Genomic DNA, 13608 nt, shown 5'->3' with positions numbered 1-13608 from the left:
GTGGAAAGGATAGCAGGGATAGACATCTCATTATATTCGGGTCGGGCCAGAACCAGCCTTTCCCGAATTTTAGTATCGATGCCTTCCAAAAATTTGGCCCGCAACAGAATGTGCGTCGCGGTCACCTTTACCCCTTCAGTTGGAGCATCAGGTCCAACTTCCAGATCCGCATCCAGTGCCGTCTGCTTGAGACGGCGCCAGAAGCAGGCGCTTTCCTCATTAGGACCCTGGGTGAGCTTCATCATGTCCGTAGTAGAGGTAGCACCATACATTTCTGGAAGCTTTGCCTTTAGCTGTGTACAGAACTCTTTGCCCCCTGAAGTCATCTCCTCATGCGTGGTTATAGAGCACCCTGCAATCACTGTACTGGCCACTTCCATGCCCACCTTTGCCCGTAGGATCTGTGCACAATCTGACCCGCTCATACCATAGCTGAACTGGTTTTGTCCAAACATTCGAGCAAATCCTCTCGGATTGACTCGATAGTCCGGGAGCTCAGCCAGAATAGTGCGGATCTCTGCCGGGGTGAAGGGGACATGCCAAACTACCCGTTCCCCTAAAGTCCGTTCCCCCCGTGCATTGGGAGGACCTTCAAATTGCTGCACTCTGACTGGATAGGCCTCGGTCCGGGAAGAGTGCAAGGGCTGGCCCAGCTTCATCGGTGGGCTTAGATTAACCACCTCGCTTACTGCACCTTCAGGTTTGAGGTCCCTCAGATCAGGGTATAGCTGGGGGGCAGGGGTCTGATCAGTGGTTCGTAGCGCTTTGATGCAATCCGCCCTGTTTCTTAACCGGGTGTCTATTCCCCTTGATTCACAGATAGTCTGCAAATCGGTTGTTGAGAAGGCTTCATAGTTGGAAACAGAAGGAGCTGGGGTGAAGCAGGGAGAAGGGAGAGGTAGAGGCAGAGGCTGAGGCATAGATACAGAAGACACAGAAGGTACATCAAGAGTGACGTCACTAACAGAAGAGACAGGTGCAGTTATACTTATCTCAGCCACTGTTGGTTGTTGGGGAACCCCAGCAGACCCTGATCCTGCCTGCCTTAGTAGAGTCAGCCCTGAAAGAGCTTCCTCCACCTCTGACACCGGATCCTCCTGTTTTATTCCCTCTGGAGGCCAGGTATACATCACCTGGTTCTTCCGGACAGACACCAGTTTATGTATGCCCTGCTTCCCTAATCGGATTGACCTGTGAAGCCATAACTGTGCGATCTCTAGTTCTGACGCCTGCATCCGTGGTTCAAATTCAGAGATGAATTTTTCCCACCTCCATGCGTCAAATGTACCTTCCCGGGGAATTTCCCATCTGGTACCCTTCGACCATTTATTCCACCTTTTGAGGGGTTCTGTAGACTTCCCCCCCAAACTCACCTTCATCAGTTGTGCAGCTGTCCTTACCCTGAAGAGGGCTGGTTCCCCCTCTCTCTTCATGGACTGACTACTGCCCATCGTGACTAGTCACTGGTATATATCCCGCGTCCGGGTACCTGTTTACCCCCTGGAGCACTCGGTGGGATCCTACCGAGAGGCCTGATTCCACCACTTTCCCAGCACAGCGTAATTTATGTGATACTTATCGATCACCCGAAGCGCATCAAGTGGCGGTCAGACTGAGAGCACACCTCCCACTCCCACAGCGTAATTTATGTGATCCTGACCACCCGAAGTGTTTGTGGTAACCAGGACTTCCCTGGACCGCCCACTCACACAGCGTAATTTATGTGGCTCTCATCACCCACTGTGTTTGGCAGGCCACACCGCACAATGATGAAAGTGGCTTTTCTCTCCCTGCACACAGTAGCTAACACAAGTCAAAACAAAAAGAGGGGTTCTTGGATGTTACTTAGGGGTCACTGGTTGGGCAGAAACCTGCTAACTGACCTTTAGGAAATTTGTGTAAAGAAAAAACTTTCCTAATACACACAGAAAAAAACCCTTTTCAACCTGAAAAACTGTTAAAAAGGACAAAGTGGATCCTTATGAAAAACACAGGACGTTTCACAGTAAAACAATTACACCGAGGTAAACCGAAAAACTGCGCCAAAAGTAACCTTGTTGCTGACGCAAAAATCACTCCTATCAGCACCGCTAAACGATCCACGTTACACACGCAATCTTCACTGCAACCACCTAGAACCGTTTACACAAAAAGTCTGCTGGACGCGAAACACGTGACACAGCAGCTTAAAACAAACCCGCTTTACAATAAGGAACTACTTTTAACAGGAAAAACACAAGAAAAACAATCACTATACAAGAAATCTATGTGCAAAAACCCAGACTTCACCGCGCTCACTAAATGTGGAACACATGAAGGGAAAACTCGCTTAACACACTTTAAGTTGGCTGGCAATACACAAATTTAAAGCTAAAAGCAAACAAATGAAACTGTAAAAAATTTGGATTAAAAACACAATATGGGTCAAATGCATATAGAAAACTGCATACACATTGCATAGAGATTACTGCACATATGGTAGTCAACAAAATGGCCACCAACAGGGAAAGCACATGGTAGCCAACAAAATGGCCACCAAACAAAAGGAGTCCATGTGGTTAGTCAAGAAGATGACCCCCCACAGAGGAGCACATGGCAGATACTAGAATTACCCCCCACAGGGAAGCACATGGTAACACTCTAGCCTCAAAATTGCCTCTTACATAAAACAGACTTTTAGACAGAACATACACTGGACAATTACACAACAATATGAAGCACACATACAACACAATTTGGGCACAATCACAGAACGGACATAAAACACCAACATATCACACTAACATGCACATGTAACAGAAAGGACCCCCTGCTGCATGCTTGCTGGGAGCAGTAGTACCACAAAACATTGTACAGACTACATACACACAGAGATCTTACAACAGTTAACAATTAACCTAAGCCTTTCAGCACTGTAATAATTACCTCACGTGGAGGGGGTAAAGCAATTACCACAGTACCTACAGCCCACAAATACTTACCTAACACTATGCAACAACTTTTACCCGCTAAAACATATACCCGTTTAATTTTTGGTTGGAAGATTTTTAAACTTGACCAAATCCAGCCAACCAAACCCACCCCTCTGCTGCTCTCCGCAGAGACAAACCCTTGTCTTTCACCCACAAATCAAGAGTTTAGGACAAAAAACGAGGTCCTTGTTAAGCGGTATTTCTTGTTAGCTAACAGAGAGCGAAATCAGCCACACGAACACGCAAAAAGCGATCCTCTTAATGGCAGAGAGACCTGAAATGTGCCGGCATACTTTTTGCTAGTTCATGATAGTTCATTCCCCCCTCGTTCTTTGTTAGCTATGCAATAATACGCGTTAGTATCCACCAGGCTCGCCAAACTGTCTTGGAAATTCGCTTTAACGAATTTCTCCTTACCGTGAGTACTCGCAGTTGGATGCGCAGAAATCCCCCATAAAGCTGTGCGAATCTCGCTTACCACGACTGCAGCTAAACTACACGATTCCTGCCCATCCAAATACTTTGGTTCTGTTGAAATGTGGGTGATTGGAGCTCCGTTACCCTAGAATGATCACACGACACTCTAAGGCTGGTGTTGCAATTCACATAAGGCCTCATTTTAGACCCAGCTCTCTGTTTTATTCAAAATACACACATGCCCCCCACATGAATAAAGTCAATCCCCTCCCACCAAACAATGCAATGGGGAGTACCTATACACAGGATGTACATTCCAATTGGAGCATAGCCTTTCCTATTATCTATCACTGGTCCTCCCCCATGAGTCTTCTGAGGTCAGCAGACTTCCTCCCCTTCCCCCCCATGAGCCATCTGAGGTCATATTTCCTGTCCTACTAGCTTCTATTGGTATGTAAATTCTCTGCACAAGCATCTCCTAAAAATATCAGTCTGTACCTGGATGGGCCCGATACGATCTTTATTAAAACACATCCATCCAAGATACAGTTCAGATTAGTAATGGGTTGTAAGATATGAATAAGCCTACACGTGGAGTTCACACCGCTTGCACATTGCGTTATGAAGCCCACGTGGTACCATGCTGCTGATATGTGGATACAGGCCCACGGTCTACTGACAGCAGCATTCGCATCGAATGCCGTGGTGGTATACACGCCGGTCTATAAGCGCAGATCTGCCATCTCATCCATTACCAAGCTGAGTACTGTAATACATACATTGTACATGCGCATGGCCCAATTGCAGCCTTCAGAGCTTTAATTAAGCCACACGAGAGACATATGAATAACACGAATATATGACACATTTAAAGTTCGACCAACAATACAAAATTTCCATGACAGTTGTAGCCAAGTCCATTGATGGACCCCCGCTGAACCGACCAAGATTCAAACCACCTATGGCCGGCTTTGCTCCCGATATTATACATTAAGCTGTGTGCGTTACAGCCAATGTACAGTGTAAAGAACTTCTACCAGGCACGGTAAAGATTTTATTGCAGAGACTTTTGTACCATAAATACCTACATGCTGCCACTTTTTCACATGTCAAGTTTAGCTCTGCCTTAAGAGAAACCCATATTGAGAAAGTATAGATGATGTCACTACTGATCTCTCTTTGAAGTTTTCATTTTGGGTCGAGTAAGGGAGGGTTAGTTTTTTGGGGGTTTTTTTTTTCCCCCATCTGTGTCCCATCGGGCAGATTTCCCTTCATGTCCTGCTTTTATAGCTCTAACAGGGAGTGAGGGAAAATCCCTCCAAAGTGAGAGAATCCCTGGTTGTCACCAGAGCTAGTATCCCCATGAGATGATTTCCCCTCTATGCATGTTCTGGTAATGAGCCGATATTTGGGATTTTCTTTCACTTTCAGTGGGAATGGTAAATGTGACAAATGGCGAGGGTGAATCTTCCTAACTGGGGCACAGACAGCAATAACAGCTGGACAGGTGTTCTAATCCCACTCCACAAAATACATTTTTTCTTTTAGTTATTATTTAAGAAAATAAAAGTTCCCTGGCTGTCATGCTAATCCAGTGGCTTCAGGACCTTCTGAGTCTGACTCAGAACATACAGTACATGCATCTAAAGGAGTTCTGATTTATAATTTGTATGGCTGTTTTACCTTTTCTCACTTAGTAATTTTACTAGTAACACCCTTTCTGTCCTAGGGTGACTATGCTGTACTATATCTATGGAGGAGCAGTTTTGCCATCCTAGAACAGAACTACAGAACACTGCTCCCTCTCCTTTTCTACATAATACGTGGGAGATGTTCTGTTGTTACAGAGAGAACAAGGAACAATGTAACTGACTAAGGCCAGGTTCACACTAATGCGGTGCGGGGCGCTGCATGTAAATCGCACCCCATTCCTGTGTGAATTACATGTGCTGTCTGTGTGGTGCGATTTGAGCCATACACTTTGTATGGCTCAAATTTCATCCACATGAAAACGGTGCAGGACCCTTTTTTTTAACCTGCACCTGAATTGCACCGCATGAGTGTTCTCACCCATGCCATGCGATTTCTGACAAACGCACTGCGTTTTGCGATCTGTTTCTGGGTGTCATAAATTTAACATTGACACCTGCAGCAGATCACATGAACATAGCAATTTCGGTGTGGGAAACGCACAGGATTCTCAGTGTTTCCCGCCCTGCTTCAGAGTGAATCTGGTCTAAAGCAAATAAAAGACAATAAATTCTAAGACTTTACACTTACACGTTATACTCCAGAACTCAAGATAAAAAACAAATTCAAATGAATAACCTATTAAACGATAAAATTAGAAAAAAAATGCTTTTGTTGGAATGCTCACTTTCAGTGTGGAATGTTCCCTTGCAGTACAGCTTTTCTGCCACAAGATGTCCTCAGTCACATGGCCAGCATCTTCTGTGCCCAGGTTATTCTGGACCCGCCCCCAGCCTGTGATTGGACAGTGAAAGGAGAAGCAGGACAGTGATCTATTTTTCTGTCATCCTGCCCTCTCCTCCTATCAGCATGGTCCTTGTCAGTTGCGGCTTCTGCTGAATTTTCTGCTCATGCATCGGGAACTGGAAGAGGCCATATTCAGGTACAATGTTTGCAATAAAAAATACATGTAATAATTTAATTGTGATTACAGAGCCGCATCTATGTGTGTGCATTAGGACTCCTGCATAGGAACGTATTTGCAGGCATATTGGCATCTGAAAGAGCATAAAATACACTTGCATTTGTGGTGCGTGGACACCCCAACCGCTGCATAATCCTGCCTCCAGGAAAGAATTACACAGTCTGCTGTACGTCGGGTATATGCTGGTATTGTATTTACAGGCACCTGTGTATGAGTATATTTACGCCCATCCGCCTGCAAATGCATCTGTGTGCATAGCTCTTATGCCATCAAATGCGGACAGAAAATGTGCATTACTGCACATAACAAAATGCCCAAGAAAGTTGCACGTAGAGCAGTCCATCTAAATAAAAGGGCTGCCCTATGCATGCTGTTCAAAAAAAAATTGAAAGTTCACGTGGCACTTAGATGTGACTGCAGCCTCAGGCCCCATTTACACCGATGCGTTTTAGGTGCGATGCATGAAGAACAAAAGTCCTGCATGCCGCATCTTTGATGAGCTTTCAGCAAAATGCATGTTCTATAGAGTTCAATGGTAGTGCGCCTAAAACGCAGCGCACCAAAAAAACGCACTGCAGAGATGTGAACCGCTTCTTTTTTGTGTGTTTGTCAAACTACAGCATAGGGCCAAAGTAGATCCGGCACTTTTTATCGGCAGAGAGCCTCGCATGTGTACTTAAAAGAAGTTAGAGGATGGCTTTTCTCTTCCCTATTTATACTTACCAAGATGGATGCAGTATCAGTTAAATGTTGCATCTGTCCCCCCCCCCCCCATCCGTCGGCTCTAAGGGTGAGAACTGCTGATTGCTGAGTTCTCACAGCCACTCTGAGCAGAGAGCGGTGACTATCAAAATGGTCAGTCCGCCCCTGATACAGCAACAATACAGTTCAATACAAGAGGGTTAGGAGGGCCCTGATCCTTGGAGCTTACAATCTAGGAGGGAGGGGCTAGTGGTCGGAAAGGTAGTAACTGTGGGGGATGGAGTGGTAGGAAGAGAAGATTCCGTTAATAGCTGAGGACAGGATAGACTTCCCTGAAGAGAGGTGTTCAGAGATCGCCTAAAAGTGAGCAGAGTAGGCAGTTTAGTTCATGTCCAGGGATGACTGACAATATGGAAACTCGAGGGCCCGGAGTCAGTAGGGGGCCCCATGAGATGCCCCTGAAAGCCAGTATTGGGGGTTGCTGGAAGATTTCTTTCAGGCTCAGTTCACACTGCATGTGTTTCAGTTGCTTTTTTTCTGCATCCAAAATGCACAGAATGTAGGTTATATGGTTGTCAATGTCATAGTTCACATCAGTGCTTGCAGTTCTGGTTGCAGAAAAAAAAAAGTAGAACAGGCTGCATTTTTTTCTGCACAGAACTGTACTGGAACGCAATAAAACGCATCAAAAACGCACTGGAACGCACATGTCCCTATTTAAATTGAAGAAATAGAGAGGAAAAAATGAACTGGAATGCATCAAAAATACATCAAAAACGTACTGGAGCGCACCAAAAACACACATGCAAAAACGCATCCAGAACACATCTGGATCGCATTTCTATAGTGTGAAGCGGCCCTCCATCCTCGGTTAGGACGGGTTGTAAATCTGATGATTTGTATCCCTCCTAGTGCTGGGTTGTCATACTACAAGTACACGGTTGTTTGTACCTCTGCTGTTCCTTGCATGTATTAGAGCCGTGTGCTGTATGGAAAGGATCAGCACTATATAAATACTGGTACTAAATAAAGAAATGTGCAATTTCACGCACGTTTACAAAACGCATGCTGCGCTTGCATTGCCATTGACTGCTTGACACCCTAAACGTGGCAAAGAAAAACCATGCAGCAAAAAGTCGCCGTTAGCATGCCGCACAGCTTGACACTCCTGATCTAGTTTGCCATGTTTGTTGTGCGTAGGGGACCCATTGACATTCTCAGGCTGCCTTATGTGTATGGTACAAAAACGCACAGAAACGCGGCACAATTCCGAACGCTGACCCCAGGAGGTGCACTAAAAAGCACTACAGTCAATTTAATATGATTTCCTATTGGACAGGTTCACATCTCCATGTGTGTTTTTTGTTTTTTTTTTTTTTGATTTTTTTTTTATGGAAAGGGTCAGGAACTTTTTTGAACACAAGTCGTGTTTTTGGTTCTTTAATGGAAACACTGCAGAAAAGCATGTAGTGCGTTGTTTGCCGCTTTATTGTATGCGTTTGTGCCGCATTCCTTTTAGATGCGTTTTGCATTTTAAATCTGTCTAGCAATAAGAAAAAAAATATATATTTTTTTAAAAAACGCAGCAAAAATGCAAAAGTGCAAAACGCAATGCAGAAACGTCTCAAACGCAACCTGCACAGGTGTGAAGCTAGCCTTAGTCTAGGTTCACAGCTAAGCGTTTCTGCCGCGTTTTGCAGAAACATACAGCAGTCTCTTTAACATGATTTCCTATGGGACACGTTCACATCTCTGCGTTCTCACCCGGTGCATTTTTTGGAAAGGGTCAGGGACTTTTTTGAGCGTAAAAAGTAGCATTTTTGGTTTTATAGACTTCAATGGAAACACTGCAGAGAAGCATGTAGTGCGTTTTTGCCACTTTTTTATGCATGTATGCCACGTTGCTGATGCATTTTAGATGCGTTTTGCATTTTAAATCTGCCTAGCAATAATAAAAACGCAGCAAAAATGCAAGTGCAAAACGCAATGCAGAAACAGCTCAAACGCAACCTGCATTGGTGAGAACCTAGCTTTAATCTAGGTTCACACCTAAGCGTTTGCTGCCGTGTTTTTAAGAAACGCACAGCAGTCCATTTAACATGATTTCCTATGGGACACGTTCACATCTTCATGTTTTCACCCGGTGCGTTTTTTGGAAAGGCTCAGGGACTTTGTTAAACACAACAAGTTGCATTTTTTGGTTCTATAGACTTCAATGGAAACACTGCAGAAAAGCATGTAGTGCGCTTTTTCTGTTTTTGATGCATTTTGCATTTTAAATCTGCCTAGCTATAAAAAAAGAATGAAAAAAATTCAAAACGCATCAAGAAGTGCAGAAACGCACTGCAAAAATGGCTCAAACGCAACCTGCATAGGTGTGAACGTAGCCTTACTATAGGTTCACACCTCAGCGTTTTCTGCCATGTTTTGCAGAAACGCACAGCAGTCCATTTAACATGTTTTCTTATGGGACACATTCACATCTCTGCATTTTCACCCGGTGCGTTTTTTGGAAAGGGTCAGGGACTTTTTTGAACGCAACAAGTTGTGTTTTTGGTTCTATAGACTTCAATGGAAACGCTGCAGAAAAGCATGTAGTGTGATTTTTGCCATTTTTTTTATGCATTTATGCCGCATTTCTGATGCGTTTTGAATGCGTTTTGCGTTTTAAATCTGCCTAGCAATAAGAAAAAAAAATGTAAAAACACAGCAAAAATGCAAGCGCAAAACGCAATGCAGAAACGGCTCAAACGCAACCTCAAAAAACGCACAGCAGTCCATTTAACATGATTTCCTATGGGACAGGTTCACATCTCCCTGTTTTCACCCGGTGCGTTTTTTTGGAAAGGGTCAGGGACTTTGTTGAACACAAGTTGCATTTTTGGTTCTATAGACTTCAATGGAAACACTGCAGAAAAGCATGTAGTGTGTTTTTGCTGCTTTTTTTATGCATTTTGCATTTTAAATCTGCCTAGCTACAAAAATATGAAAAAAATGCAAAACACATCAAAAAGCTGCAAAAACGCAGTGCAGAAATGGCTGAAATACAACCTGCATAGGTGTGAACCTTGCCTTACTATAAGTTCACACCTAAACATTTTCTGCCGCATTTTGTAGTACAGTCCATTTAACATGATTTCCTATGGGACACGTTCACATCTCTGCGTTTTCACCCGGTGCGTTTTTTGGAAAGGGTCAGGGAGTTCTTTGAACACAAGTTGCGGTTCTATAGACTTCAATGGAGACGCTGCAGAAAAGTATGTAGTGCGTTTTTGCTGCTTTTTGATGTGTTTTAAATCTGCCTAGCAACAAGACAAATTAAAAAAAAAAAAAATTCAAAACGCATCAAAAACGCAACACAGAAGCCAACGCAGAAATGTCTGAGACACAACCTGCACATGTGCACCCAGCCGTATACTGATTGGTATATGTTCAGCTGTGCTCCTCCCAATTACCCCTCCTGTGCCTTTCCTCCTCCGTTACCCCTCCTGTGCCTCTCCTCCTGCCAGTTACCCCTCCTGTGCCTTTCCTCCTGCCAGTTACCCCTCCTGTGCCTTTCCTCCTGCCAGTTACCCCCCCTGTGCCTTTCCTCCTGCCAGTTACCCCTCCTGTACCTTTCCTCCTGCCAGTTACCCCCCCTGTGCCTTTCCTCCTGCCAGTTACCCCTCCTGTACCTTTCCTCCTGCCAGTTACCCCCCCTGTGCCTTTCCTCCTCCCAGTCACCCCCCCCCCTGTGCCTTTCCTCCTCCCAGTCACCCCCCCCCTGTGCCTTTCCTCCTGCCAGTTACCTCTCCTGTGCCTTTCCTCCTGCCAGTTACCCCCCTGTGCCTTTCCTCCTCCCAGTCACCCCCCCCCGTGCCTTTCCTCCTCCCAGTCACCCCCCCCCGTGCCTTTCCTCCTCCCAGTCACCCCCCCCGTGCCTTTCCTCCTCCCAGTCACCCCCCCCGTGCCTTTCCTCCTCCCAGTCACCCCCCCCCCCGTGCCTTTCCTCCTCCCAGTCACCCCCCCCCGTGCCTTTCCTCCTGCCAGTCACCCCCCTGTGCCTTTCCTCCTGCCAGTCACCCCCCTGTGCCTTTCCTCCTGCCAGTCACCCCCCCTGTGCCTCTCCTCCTGCCAGTTACCTCTCCTGTGCCTTTCCTCCTGCCAGTTACCCCCACTGTGCCTTTCCTCCTCCCAGTCACCCCTCCTGTGCCTTTCCTCCTGCCAGTCACCCCCCCCCCCGTGCCTTTCCTCCTGCCAGTCACCCCCCCCCCCCCGTGCCTTTCCTCCTGCCAGTCACCCCTCCTGTGCCTTTCCTCCTCCCAGTCACCCCCCCCCCGTGCCTTTCCTCCTCCCAATCACCCCCCCCCCCCTGTGCCTTTCCTCCTCCCAGTCACCCCCCCCCCGTGCCTTTCCTCCTGCCAGTCACACCCCCCCCCCCCATGCCTTTCCTCCTGCCAGTCACCCCCCCTGTGCCTTTCCTCCTGCCAGTCACCCCCCCTGTGCCTTTCCTCTTGCCAGTCACCCCCCCTTTGCCTTTCCTCCTGCCAGTCACCCCCCCTGTGCCTTTCCTCCTGCCAGTCACCCCCCCCCCCCCCCTGTGCCTTTCCTCCTGCCAGTCACCCCCCCCCCCGTGCCTTTCCTCCTCCCAGTCACCCCCCCCCCCCGTGCCTTTCCTCCTCCCAGTCACCCCCCCCCCCCCGTGCCTTTCCTCCTCCCAGTCACCCCCCCCCCGTGCCTTTCCTCCTTCCAGTCACCCCCCCCCCCCGCCTTTCCTCCTTCCAGTCACCCCCCCCCCCGTGCCTTTCCTCCTCCCAGTCACCCCTCCTGTGCCTTTCCTCCTGCCAGTCGCCCCTCCTGTGCCTTTCCTCCTGCCAGTCGCCCCTCCTGTGCCTTTCCTCCTGCCAGTCGCCCCTTCTGTGCCTTTCCTCCTGCCAGTTACCCCCCCTGTGCCTTTCCTCCTGCCAGTCACCCCCCCCTGTGCCTTTCCTCCTGCCAGTCGCCCCTCCTGTGCCTTTCCTCCTGCCAGTCACCCCCCCCCTGTGCCCTTTCCTCCTGCCAGTCGCCCCTCCTGTGCCTTTCCTCCTGCCAGTCACCCCCCCTGTGCCTTTCCTCCTGCCAGTCACCCCTCCTGTGCCTTTCCTCCTGCAGGGTGAGACAATCTTTGTGTGTGATGACAGCCGCCCCCGAGATCTGAGATCTGATCCCAGTCGGTGGTCTTGTCTCCTGCTACTGGGGGCCGTACAGCAGCTGCAACCTCCCCCCCAGGATGCAGTGACAGCTTCCATCTGATGTGTAGGATTTCCTCCAAGCCGACGGCCGCCCACAACACTGACGTTCAGACGCAGAGCATCCATCCCGGGGCTTCCCTCCGCCTCCAGTGTGAAAACGAAAATAAAAACCGTGTCACTGGAGGACGGGACCAGCGAATGACGGCGACAGACTCCGCTTCTCTCATCGGGGACTGACGGTAAGAGAGCAGCAACTCTATACTGTGCAAGCTGGCCATACACCATACAATCTGGTTGTACAATCTCCTTTAGATTTACCAAAACATACAATAAGAAGATTCTATCATCTAAAAAGCAGAATGTAATATAATGACAAACCTAAAGAATCCGCTTGGATCAAAGCAGACAGACACGAGTACTACATAGTCGATGGCAGAGCTAAAGGAGATGATACAATCTGATTGTACAGTGTATGATCAGCTGGCTATACACTTTACAATCTGTGTGTTCTCTGTCCAGTGTGAGGGCACGCCAAAGCAATCTATTTGTTTTGTAATCAGGCAGTCTTTTGTACTGTAGATCTAATGGAGATTGTACAATCGGATTGTATAGTGTATGGTAAGCCTAACTCTGGCTATACACTAAATGAATTTGTTTTACAATCTCCTTTAACCTGGCCATGAACTGATCAATTGCCTGATTGGCTGGGACCGGACGAATGTCAGTGTGTGGCCATCCCCGCTCAGAAGAAGCCATGTTAGATCTAATGGAGATGATACAATCAGATTGTACAGTGTATGGTAAGCCTAAGGCTGGCTATCCACAAAACAATTTGTTGCACTCTGTACAATCTCATATAAGCTGGCTGTACACTGATCAAAATGTGGTTGTGTGGCCGTCCCTGCTCAAGAGATACGATGGTAGATGTAATGGAGATTGTACAGATTGTATAGTGTATGGTAAACTTAAACCTGGCTATACCCCATACCATATGATTGCACGATATTTGTACAATTTACTGAAGGTTTACAAAAATGATATGATATGAGGACATATCAAGACAAACAATCTACTCAGTCAGGCGGGCCAAGGCATTACATAGTGGACGGTAGATCTAAAGGAGATTGTATAGTGTGTGGAAGCCTAACGATACACTAAGCAATCCTGGTGCACATCTCCTGCACAATCTCCTTTACTATGAAGACACACCTGACGAATCTATTCAATTAGTATCCAATCAGGCAGGCCCTTGATGGTAGCTATAAAGGAGATTGTACAATCAGATTGTATAGTGTATGGCAAGCAAGTGTTACTAAACCCACAACAGTACAATCAGTCTGTATATACAGTAAAGCATGCTTGTCATACTCACTGTGGAACCTAAGGGGTTAATCCTCTGCATTGTGTAAAAAGGACATTTGATATTTTCTTCTCTGATCCTCCCCTTCTACTGTTCCCAATCCATCTGCTGATAGAACAGAGCCTTGGGGGCAAGCTGCACATGCTCAGTTTGGTGTGTGTTGCTAGAGAGGTTTTCTTTTTCCTTGGGAGGGTGCACTTGATCAGCACAGGGCCAATCAACACTGTCCAGACAGAGGGTAAGGGGTCCTGCATCCTCCTAGAGCAGAATGAA

General features: G+C 47.0%; 1 protein-coding gene across 1 annotated transcript in view; it reads left to right on the top strand.

Annotated features, from left to right (window-relative positions):
• Nucleotides 1-11888: 11888 nt before the first annotated feature.
• Nucleotides 11889-13608, top strand: part of TRAF5 (TNF receptor associated factor 5) — a 65116-nt gene continuing 63396 nt past the window's right edge. Inside the window, exon 1 of the mRNA XM_089677851.1 lies at nucleotides 11889-12214. The gene's annotated coding sequence lies outside the window, so the exon portion shown is untranslated. The remainder of the gene's footprint in view (nucleotides 12215-13608) is intronic.

This window comes from Staurois parvus, unplaced genomic scaffold, assembly GCF_062004578.1.
Source record: "Staurois parvus isolate SC_StPar_1 unplaced genomic scaffold, SC_StPar_1.0 ptg000192l, whole genome shotgun sequence".
Taxonomy (NCBI): domain Eukaryota; kingdom Metazoa; phylum Chordata; class Amphibia; order Anura; family Ranidae; genus Staurois; species Staurois parvus.
The sequence above is the reverse complement of the archived record's forward strand: the minus strand, read 5'-3'. Positions and strand labels throughout refer to the sequence as shown.